This window comes from Vigna unguiculata, chromosome 6 (assembly GCF_037176805.1).
Source record: "Vigna unguiculata cultivar grain cowpea cultivar isolate G323 ecotype 2 chromosome 6, ASM3717680v1, whole genome shotgun sequence".
Taxonomy (NCBI): Eukaryota; Viridiplantae; Streptophyta; class Magnoliopsida; order Fabales; family Fabaceae; genus Vigna; species Vigna unguiculata.
In genome coordinates, this window is record NC_140797.1 from 6388773 (window position 1) to 6399525 (window position 10753).

Below are 10753 nucleotides of genomic sequence, written 5' to 3' on the forward strand. Positions count from 1 at the left end.
TTCAAATTGGTCTAGCTTTTCTAAAAAAAATATATGTATATTTGTTCTTTGCAGTCCTATTGTACTTTTTTTGAAATTTCATCATTCAATTTTCTATTTTCACCCCTCCTTTCAACTAAGCCTAGTTCGTTTGCCTATCCACACTACCCCACTTTGTTCATAACCTTTTCTATGGCCCCTCTCACCAATAATCCACCTAAAACTCGTTCCACTCATTTAATGATACCTGCCACTGACTTTCTCTCTTTCTACACGCCAACTCCCTTTGCACGCGCAAGGCCGAAGGAGAAGTAATTAACTACTACCATCACCACCTCCATACGGCCAATCCCCTAAATTTCTTTCCATTTTTACTAAAAAAAGGCAGAACCCATCATTATGGTTTTGCACCCTTTCCCACGGTATCATGATTACAAGATTCAAACTTCATTTTCTTCCAGGAGGAATAAAAAGGGGAGGGAGCAACAGGAAGAGGGGTTACTCTCTTATCTTCATGATCTAGGTTTTTTTTTTTCATTTCACAGTGCCTCCATTTTTTATGATCCCCATCCAATCCACCACCCAAAAGAAAAAACAATGGTGTTGTCCCTTCATCAGCTCATGCCTCAACCAACATAGGAACCTTCATGTTCATTAGCTTAAACCCTTCCATCTATCCATCTTTGTCCGAAAAGCCTTACATTGTGGGAGTGATTGGAACCAGTGGGGAGTGTTCAAGGAGAAGAAGAAAAAAGTGTAACAAGAGGTGAGAAACACACAAACTAATCCCAAGGAAGAGGGGACTGGAAGACTTGCAGCCATACCAGGTAAGTCTATGAAAATATGCAAGACATTTGGTCTTAAAGGTATTAGCAATGAACCTGTAATGCACAAATGAATTTAGCAGTGGGTATGCTTCGTACACTAAATTTTGCTATGTTTCTGCATATGTGGGTTTATTGTTTTGCTTCCACATGATGATCAATGCATGATCTTGGGTTCCATACACTTACTTAAAGGGACAAGAGAAGAAAAAAGAGAAGAATTTATTTGAGTGGTGTGAGGCACGAGTTATCTCATGATATTCATGGCATGTGATTGATTTATCTGAGATTGCATTTGAATGGTGTTTCCTTGGGCATACTTAGAATATGCAAGGTTTGAAAAGCTTTTATGCTATGTGAAAATTAGTGTTTAACCGAGAATTTTAACTTTTGCATGATGGTTTCGATTGCATGCATCAAGGAAATATATGTATGTACCCTTTTGCCTTTTCGGTATGTGTGTATATGTTTAAATGTGATTCATTTGCTTTTCTTTAAAATGGGATAATAGTTCGGGTTGGCAAGCATGCTACAGCACATTATGCAAGATTTCCCATTCATATATGCATGTGCAGTAACGTGTCATTTGAAGCATATGTGAAGTCTGGAGCCCACCTTAATATTCAATGCATTAAAACACTTTTATGTGCATATGGCATTCACGTAAATGTATAAAGGTGCATGGTATTTATAGGTTTTTTTTTATGTCAAATCAATGAGTATGATCGGGCCATCTTGAATTTGATATTTGGATTTAATATAATATGTGCACATTGATTTCTTTGTCTTTAACGTTTTCTAGTTTTGTTTTTAGGACTTTTTTAATTTATTTTATATTTTAGTTTAAATTATACTTGAAAACTAGTAATAAAAAATTAATTGTGCATATCTCTTTTAAGTAGATATCCTTTTTAAAAAAAATAAAAAATCTAAAAGAATATTTTTCATATACTTTTTCTCATTTTGAGGTATTTGTACGGCCGCTCGCGTCGTCTAATATCTCACAAATAAAGGTATAAGTACCCGTGTGGCCGCTCGCATCGTCCTAGTACTTAATACCTTTTTTTTTCTAAATGTTTTATTTCAAAAAGAAAGTCCAAAATATGTTTTTCTTCCTATGGCCGTATGTCGTTTGACACTTTTATAATAAAGGTTTAAGTACTCGTGTGACCGTCCACGTCGTCCTAGTACTTAGCACCTTTTTCTTTTAAATATATATATATATATATATATATATATATATATATATATATATATAAAGAATAAATAAATACAAAAGACTTCATATTATAAAATAAAAAACATCGACGTTTTCAAACAAATAGTTTTTTTGAAAAGAACTACGTAACCTTGATTTCTCATTTTAAATGAGAATACGTAGGACCAAGGTCAATCCTTGTCGAGCCCAAAAATAAAAAAAAAATAATTTTGTTTCTTTTTAGTATTATTTGTCTCATTATTTTTGGGGAAAATTAATATTTCGAAAACCACATCAACTTTGCATTTTTAATTAAAAGTATCGCCTTCGGGCGGGTGCTGTAGGGTGCTAACACCTTCCCTACGCGTAACCGACTCCCGGATCCAAAAATCTGGTTTTTCGCGGACTTGCTTTATTTTAATGGTTTTCCATAATTTTCCAGAAATAACTATGGTGGCGACTCCAAATCTCTTTTCAAACTCGTTTTCTTTTTTCGATTCGCCTTCCCGTCGCGATTCCAGTTGCGACAGTTAGCAAAAAACATGAATTGGCTTGATGGTTTAGCACTGACTTGGCATTGGAATGATGGTGGGTTCAAACCTTGGAGAACCCAAATTAAAACCTTATTTTTTTTGTACTTTTGGCTTTGGCTTGAATATGAAAAGTTGAGGGAAAACCCTAGTTGTATGGCAGCCGAGAGGTGGCTGGAAAACAATCATAATGAGATAGTGAATGTCATTAACAACTAATTAAGACTCAATTTTCGTTTTAGGTAATTAACCTAGCTTTTAGGCACCCTTTAAAAAGCAATATTGGGTTAATAGAGAGGGTTTTGGCAAGCTGGGATTGTAATTAGAATTAGAGCACGAAAATTATTGAGATTGGTGAGGTTGAGTGAGGTTGTATGGCTAAATTGAGAAGAATCCAGGATGGTTTTGGTGATTCAAGGGAGAACTTTGCAATTGTCAAAGCTTTAAGCGAAGGAAGACCATGTTAGGGGAACTGAACTTGAAATTTATGTTGTTTTGTTAAGGATATAATGCATGATGTACAAATTACCTGTTTTCTATTGAATTATTTCGTGAATTCTGGGTTTTTGGAATTTTTCCAAAAACCGCCTGGCGAACGATGAACTGCCGCCAGGCGACACATCTACTTATGCTTGTTTTCTGGGTTCCAGAGAGGAACCACCTGGCGGTGAGCTTGGTGCCGCCAGGTGACGCGTGACAAACCAACTCAGTTGTTGGGTTTTTGCTTGAACTGCCTGGCAATGATGAACACCCGCCAGGCGATGCGAGCCAATTGTGGCTCGGTTTTGGTGTTTTAAGTGTTTTGGTTGAAATCCAAACCGAAGGGAAGGAGCTTTTAGCTTTTAATTGAATATTGGATGATAGAGATGTGGGAATTTCGTTGTCAATTAGAGTTAATTTGAGAGAACCCTTATAAACCCTTTTAGGTTTGCGAGAATTGGGGGAGGTTGTGTAGAACTGGTCGTAATAGTGGTTAATTGTACTAAAATTGTTGTTGGAATCAGTCAAGGTGTTTAATGGTGACATTGTTATCGTAGTTTTGAGAGAAAAAAATAATATCGATAGAGAAAAGCATTGGAAGGGCGTGAAGGGTTCCCTGCAGGTGCTGCAAATTCTGGGAAATTGGCCGGAATCCCATGCACTGCCTGGCGGCTCAGGGTTTGCCGCCAGGCGCCAACGCAGAGGCAATGGGTCTGCGTGGCAGCTGGATACGGGGATGGTTTTGGGTGTTGTTACAGTTGTAGTTGGGATTAGTAGATTGGATTCTGTGATATTTGGGGAAATTTGATGATGGAGTTCTTGGGCATGAATTAAAGAGGTTGGGATTACCTTAGGATGTAATGATATTAGCTATTATAGGTCTTGCTTATATCAATTATGGCACAGTAGGAATTCTGGACTTGGATAAGTTGGGTGCAAGGGGTTTAGAGACTTGACCTATTGTTGTGAATGGGAGTTTAACTCAAAGCTAACGCTAAAGAGGGGAATGAATTGGAAATGGCTGTAATGACTAGAATTAAGTTAAGGATTAAGCACTGGGAGTGCATTGTGGTGTGGTAGTGTTGAATAAGGTTGACTTTAAGAAAGCCAAAATGTACCCTTGTGTGGTTAAATTTAAATGAAAGTAGGGAATTGGATAGTGAGTTAGCCACTGGAAAGGCGATTCCATAAACTGGAGGAAATATCGTAAGTTATGATGCTTGGGTGAGTAATTTAATTTGTGCAGGATTGCAAAGAAACCAAAAATGCGCCTGTACTAATATAGCGCCTGGCGGTGGTTTTAGACCGCCAGGCGATAGCAACAATGTCAGTGGGGTCTGGTATGAATTATGCCAGGCGGTGAAGGTGGATTTGCTAGGTGGTTGCGGCGGAATTAGTGAAGTTTTAGTATGGATGCGCCTGGCGATGTGAATTGTCCCGCCAGGCGGTGTCTTCAGTTGTTGGTGGTTTTAAGGCGCTTGGCGCCTAGCGGTACGTGTCCCCTGCCACGCAGTCTGGAAGCTGGTAGTGCCTAGCGGTACGTGTCCCTCACTAGGCGATTTGGTTGTCGTAAGCCCTAGTTGTTTGATTCTGCAGGCATGATCTACAAGGCTTTTGGTGATGCTTCAAAGGTGGGATTGCTAGGTTCCTTGAGTTGAGCTAGGAACGTATCCCTTGAGTTGAGCTCGGGATAGGGGTTAACCACGTAGCATTCCTCGAGTTGAGCTCAGAATGGCATCCCTCGAGTTGAGCTCGGGATGGCGGATGAACACGAGGAACCCTTGAGTTGAGCTCGGGTTGGCAAGTGTTGCTAGTGTGAGTGTGCTGGTTATGGCCAGTACGGATGGGTCCAGATAGATTGCCCTCCTTAGTGAATAGTTGACGAGTTTGGTAGTCTTGGGACGTTACGAACTATGTTCGTATTTGGGAACTCCACCTGGCGTTACGGTGTATGATCCGTAGCAATAGTTTCCCGTATGTGCTCTATCGGTTGTGGCTGATAGGTATGGCAGCAAGTCACCTTGGGGTAATCACTAGAAGAAGTAGAACACGAATAACTTGGTTGTGGCCAAGTGGAATGAATTAGATGGGTTGGAATTCATACGGGAGGAATGTGTTGTCTACATATATTTGTGTGTTATATATGTGTATGCTCTTTTATATGTTTAAATCTATTAAGCTCACCCTATCTGCCTGTGTTTGGCGATGATCGTGTGCGCGGTACACCAGCTGATGTTGATGCAGGTGGTGCTGGTGACACTTAGCCACGGAGCGGGGATAGCATGGGAGTCTTTTTAATTATTATGTTTTGGAAATAATTTGTAAACTCTTATGAAACATTTTGTTTATTATTTCAGTTTATAAACTATGGTTTTGGAATTATATTTGGCTTTTATTGTACATTAATAAAAGTTTTAAATTTCCCGCGTTTTGGGAAATGAGGTATTATTAAATGAAAATACTTATTATTATTTTTATTCATTATTAAATTCGTAATATCTTGTCGGGGTGTTACACAACAAAACCCTAACTTTTGGAATAGAGAGAAAGAGAAAGAGTTGTTATGTGGCAGCCTCCCAATGGACACTTAAATGGTAAAAGTTGGTCAAATCTGGTCAAATAAAGAAAGGTTAAAATGCAAATTGATATATTTGGATTTCCTTACAAATTTGGAGTACAGGATTGCAAAAGGTTGATTAAGAAAATTAATACAAATATTAGTTGGTGATAATTTATGAGATATCTTTACATAATTAATTTATTTAATTATATCATAAAATTTTAACCAACTATATTTGTCAAATAGTTTTAAAATTGATTATATCTCTCCAAATATTTTTACATATTCATAATCCCTATAAAGATAAATGATATTTGAGAGATTTTAGTGACAGAAAAGCCCGATCCAAGTCCTATATAAAAAGACTAAGGAAAAGCAGAAAACACAAGCTCGGAACTTCGGAGTTTAGAAACCCTTAGGGGGTGTAATTTCGTTCTCTCTCTCCAAGGGTGGGCAAAAAAATCCAATTTTTTTGATCTGATCCACTTTTTCTCTGATCCAACCCATTTAAGATCCATTTTATTAAAAATCCACTCTATTTTATTAGATCTAGATTTTAATCTAATCTACATTTTATATATTTTATGGATTGGATATTCATTCTCTAAATCCAGATTTTCAAATATGGATTATCCAAAAAATCCAATCCAAAATTGCAATCCTTAGTATACACAAGAACCCAAAAAATCTTCTCAAACTCCTTGATCCATGCATCTACTTCATCAAGAGTGGCTTTGTCGTTGAACTTAGACGACTTATGTTTCAAGACATCTTCCATAATAATTGCTTGAGGTGGCAAAATCATGGCTCTCAGTTGCGCTGCAATAGGCTACATCACGTCTACCATGTCATGGATTGCCTGTGTAATCTCGTCAACTCCATTATTATTCCTTCTTCTTTTGTTGGCCATAGCTTGGATACGCCACATATTTAGCTGGTGAATCAAACAACTTAAGTTACAACAAAGCAACAAAATTGACAATCAATAGCAACACATCAGTTTCGCAACCGAAACACGATAGGCTCACTTCGCAAAGACCCCCAAAAATCCTTTGAAATCATGACTCTGATACCAAATGTAATATCCTAGCCGAATATTACTAATTTAAATAAATAAAAATAATTAACATATAATAAACCTTATCATTTATATAATTCTATTTTTCCAAAATGCAGAAAAATTTAAAACTTCATTTATCGCGCCGAAATGAGAAATGTCTCGCACTTACACATTATTTCCAAAACCATTTTCCAAAACTATTACAATTCAAATTTCGTTAATACTAGAATGAGAATACAAAGTAAAGAAAACATAGTCTTTAATAAAATCCCTATTATCTACATCCTAACTTGCAACACCATCTGCTCATTAAAACGTAGTCTTTAACAAAAAAACGCAGATGCAGTTTCGCATAGTTAATGGTGGAAACCCTAACGTAGCAAACTGCCATTGCATAGTCAACGAGTCAAATATGGTCAAACATTACAGATTTTGGTCAAAGTTGGTCCAATAGTCAAATAAGAGGGACAAAATTGGAAAATTGACAGAAATTAAGTTGCTAAATAATTAATTAAAGATTTTTTATTAATTATCTTTGATATATCTCAAATTATAAACAAAGAAGATCGTCCAAATATTTTAAAAATGGATAAATTTTGTTAATTATTTGAGAGATATTATATCAAACGATAAAAGATTTTAGGAACAGAACAAATCAAGTCCAAGTCTAATCAAGACCTATATAAAGAGACCAAGGGAGAAGTAGAGAGGACAAGCTCGGGACTTCGGGGTTTAGGAACCTTTAGGGGGGCTTAATTTCATTTCATTTCCTTTCCATCTCTGTACTTTCTTCTATTTTTATTTTACTTTTGCATTATATAGATTGCTAAACTTCTTGGGTTGATTCCATTATAATTTCATTATGGATATTGAGATTAGAATGAAATAATTTCTTTATTCTTTTTATTATTGTTGAGGTTTTAATTCATCTATGTCTTTTATCTTTGAATCACGTAAAAAGTAATAATTTTAAATCTATATGTGTAAGACCCGGGAAAATTAAATAGTTAATTAAATAATTAATTAATATATGCGGGTAATAGAAGCCTTTAAGGCATTTAATGCGGTGTGCTATGACGTGGAAAAGTACTAATTCAAATGGTTGAGAGTACTTGGTTATGTTGAGAGGACTTGGGTTCAAGTCCTATGTATACCAATTGCGTGTTATTTTAATCTGTGCATTTTTTTGTTGACTTATTTGAATATGAGACGTGATAACGTAATCCTAAAATTATAGGAATGATCACAAATGTTAATTGGTTGGATTGGTTATGCACTTGACTTGCTAATTGATGGATTGTAGGTTCGTGTGAGTCACTGAGCAGAGGAGTTGAGCAAATTGGTGCGGGTTGCAATGAGAATTGGGTTGTGGAAGCCATTTTTGGAAGAAGGAGCAAAGGTTAGGAGAGTTTTAGTTGAAGGACATTCCTCCAAATTTTATTTCAGCAAGGATTCCAGGTAAGGGGAGTTGTCTCTTATGTGTTTATTTCATATTTGAATTATTATGGTCTACCAAGTATAATTGCATGAACTTTTCCCCGTTTTGGCGCTGTTATTCGTAGTTTCTGGGTTTTTACCCAGAAATCGCCTGGTGGTCATGAATATGCCGCCAGGCGATGCCTCTTTGCTGCCCAGTTTTATGGGTTCTGTTACCATCCGCTTGGCGGCCAAGGTGGGTCAGCTAGGTGGCGCTTCGTGATCGCTTCTATTTTGGTTATGTTTCATGAATTTGTGATGCTATGACTCTTCATTCAGATTGTTATGCCTGTGAAATTATGTGTTGACATTGTGTTGTCATAGTTATGATGCGGGGATAATTAAATTGGGAACATGAGCATGAGATGAATAGGTTAAAACTTATGATGGATTAGAACTAAGGAAAAGAGGAATCAATTTCGTTAGGGTTGGATTTACATGATGTTAATAGTTGATTATACGCCTAGAATTGTAATGATCGTGAACTACTAGATTGTGTATGACATATGGGTTTTGGTGGGTTAAACAGAATTGTGTTTCATGGCATAGAGGAACCTGGTTTTCCCAGGAACTGATGTGCCGCCTAGCGGCATTACATTGGCCACCAGGCGATAATCGCAAACCAGAAGTTATTCTGGAATTTCTGGATCTGTGACTGAGAGAGAGAGAGAGAGGGCTAGTGAATTGAGCTATGGGGCCATTATTAGAGGTAAGGTGATGAGAAGGGTGTATTAAAGCCAGGAATGGAAAGGATTAATGAGGAGAATACGACGACGAATAATCTTGGATGTGAGTGAGAAATAATATTAAATGGAATAGTAAGTAGGAGGAAGAATGTTTCTCATAGAAATGATGCAGGTTTTGGAAACATAGTTCATTACCTATGTGTACATGGTACTTGGTGATCTTGATATATTGGCTTGGGTGTCATTCGCGATTTCTATGAATGGTGGGATGATGAGTGATTACGCAATCTTGGGAGTGAACATCACTTATGGTTTGTATAGTGTGAGTTAAGTATGTTGGGCACATGATCTGATATTATTCACGACCAGTAAAATTATGATATGTGAATTATACGCTTACTGGGTTGGTAGGTGCTGCCATAAACTTGACTGAATTCTTATACAATAATTGTTTAATTGGTAAACTAGAGACTTGGAATAGAGGAATTGGAAATTTTAAGGCATGGGTTCTTGAATCATAGAGGGGTAGCTTAATGCTAATAATCTTATCTAGATCGAAGGGGACACATCTAGACACTTTGGTGTACATACGATCATAAGTTTTAATCATTTTGGGTGCTAAAAACCAGTAGGAATACACTACTGATATAGCACTTAGCGGCACGGGTAGGTGCGTCAGGCGATAGAACCTCTATGGAAGTCCCTGCATTGTGCAACAGAGGAGGTTAAACTAACCTGGTGTCGGGCGGCGAGGAGTGAACCGCCAGGCGATCTGGACTGGTTTCACCTGGCGGCGCTTGGGGCTACGCCAGGCGATAAATTCTACAGTCTATGTTTTGTGTGTGTGTTGCGTTTGAGCAATTATACTTGGATCAGGAGATGTTGTGCCATGAGCGGGTAGGTTCATGGATGGTGGTGAACATGTGATGATATGAGCGGGGAGGTTCATATCCAGTTACTCTCGTGTAGGGATATGAGCGAGGTAGGTTCATATGTTCCATGCTCACGCTTGAGAGATGCTGTGTGCAGGGAGGTACGTGGCTGGTTGATGAGTCATTATTTTCTTCCATTCCACTAGCCTTAGTGTACCCATTAGACAGTTGCTCAGTGCTTAATTATTCATATTTAGAGTGTTTTTCATCTGTTGGGCTTTATTGGGCCACTGTTTCGAATTTGGACTAATTTCACATTATTTGGCCTAATTTGTGTTTTTAATTATTTTTAGGTATTTGGGTGAAGCAATTTTGGAGCTTGGACGTCAATATTCAGTTGAAGAGAGTCGTCACGTCATTTCCACATCATTTCCATGTCATTTCCACGTCAGCAAAGTCAATGGGTCAACATTTAAGGCCCAGAGTGGCATTTTTGTAATTTTGCAACTCACAATGGCAGTTTCGTAATTCTGAGTGGCAGGGGTGATATGACCACGAAATTAGGTCTGCATAGGGGAGACCAACCGCTCCTTCTTCTGCACTCTCTCAAACCTCCATTTTTGTTGTTTTTAAGCTTTGGAAGGTGACCTATGGTGGCACACACGAATTTTTCACGTTTTCCATTGGTTTTTCACGTTTTATGAGTCTTGGACAGCACATTGAAGTTGTATTAACGTTTTCTACCATTTGGGTAACATTTATATTGAAGTATTTTCGTTTTTGGTGGTTGTTTTCGTTGTTCTTCTATTATCCCTTGCCCATTTCATTTGCTGCACCATTTTAAGCTTTGAGTATCAATTTGAAGTCATTTGAATGGTTGAATTGCAATTTCTGTTTCATATTCGAAGTGGTTGATTGTTCATTTTCCATGTCTAGCTAAGTTTTTCGTATTGGTTCCTTAAAGAAACTGAATTGAAACCATGAAGTTGATGTTTTGCAGTGCACTCCAATTCCTATTTTCTCTTCATCCTATTCAATTTCGTAGCTTTGAATGAAATGGAATTTGTGATGCTTAATCATGGGTTCAT

At 37.5% G+C, this 10753-nt stretch overlaps 1 long non-coding RNA gene across 1 annotated transcript; it reads left to right on the plus strand.

Moving 5' to 3' along the window:
• Window positions 1-317: 317 nt before the first annotated feature.
• On the plus strand, window positions 318-10510 carry LOC114187670 (uncharacterized). The gene is made up of 3 exons (XR_003605317.2): window positions 318-806; window positions 7935-8089; window positions 10019-10510. It is a non-coding gene; the product is annotated as an uncharacterized LOC114187670 (long non-coding RNA).
• Window positions 10511-10753: the final 243 nt, after the last annotated feature.